Below are 679 nucleotides of genomic sequence, written 5' to 3'. Positions count from 1 at the left end.
CCCCCCAACAGACACAGGATGTTGCTGTCTTTTCTGAAACACACTTTTTTCTTTGTTTTCTTGAAGTCTCTACGGATCTACAAGATATGTGCATTTGGAAAGTGACATATTACCTTGCTGTTATCCAATAGCAAGAGGGTTTCATATTTCCTGAAATAAGTGATAGACTGTCATATCAACAGCAATTCAATTTGCCCCAAGTGCTCTTTTATTGCTGTCACACCCCGCACTTCCCCAGCAACTCACTCATTTACTGCTTGGTGCTATTAGAAAAAAGAGTGTGGCGTATGAGTAAAACAGCATACACGTGCCTCCTAATGATAGAGAAAAACCCCAAGTAAATAATGAGAAACTGGGAGGCTCTGTAGTTTATATTGGTACTGCTTGGCACAAAGTCACCTGCACAGATCCCTCAGAACTGAGACCTTTGTGCTCATTTAATGAAAAATAACACTTGACAAAATCTGCAGTGCTTTCTTTGCTCACCCATAACTGCAGAAGAAGCCAAGGCCATACAACTTCATGCCGAGCATTTGGTGGAGAAGCAAACCACAGGCAGAGATCTGAGACAAGTACAAAAACTGGCCGGTGTCTGTAACTCCCGTACAGCCTCAGAGAGAGGACTTCGCTTTTTCCTCTGCGTTTTCCTTGCGAACCTGATGCACGAAAGGGGCTCCCA

Source organism: Pterocles gutturalis, unplaced genomic scaffold (genome assembly GCF_000699245.1).
Source record: "Pterocles gutturalis isolate BGI_N339 unplaced genomic scaffold, ASM69924v1 scaffold49850, whole genome shotgun sequence".
Classification (NCBI taxonomy): Eukaryota; Metazoa; Chordata; class Aves; order Pterocliformes; family Pteroclidae; genus Pterocles; species Pterocles gutturalis.
This window is presented reverse-complemented; position numbering follows the sequence as displayed.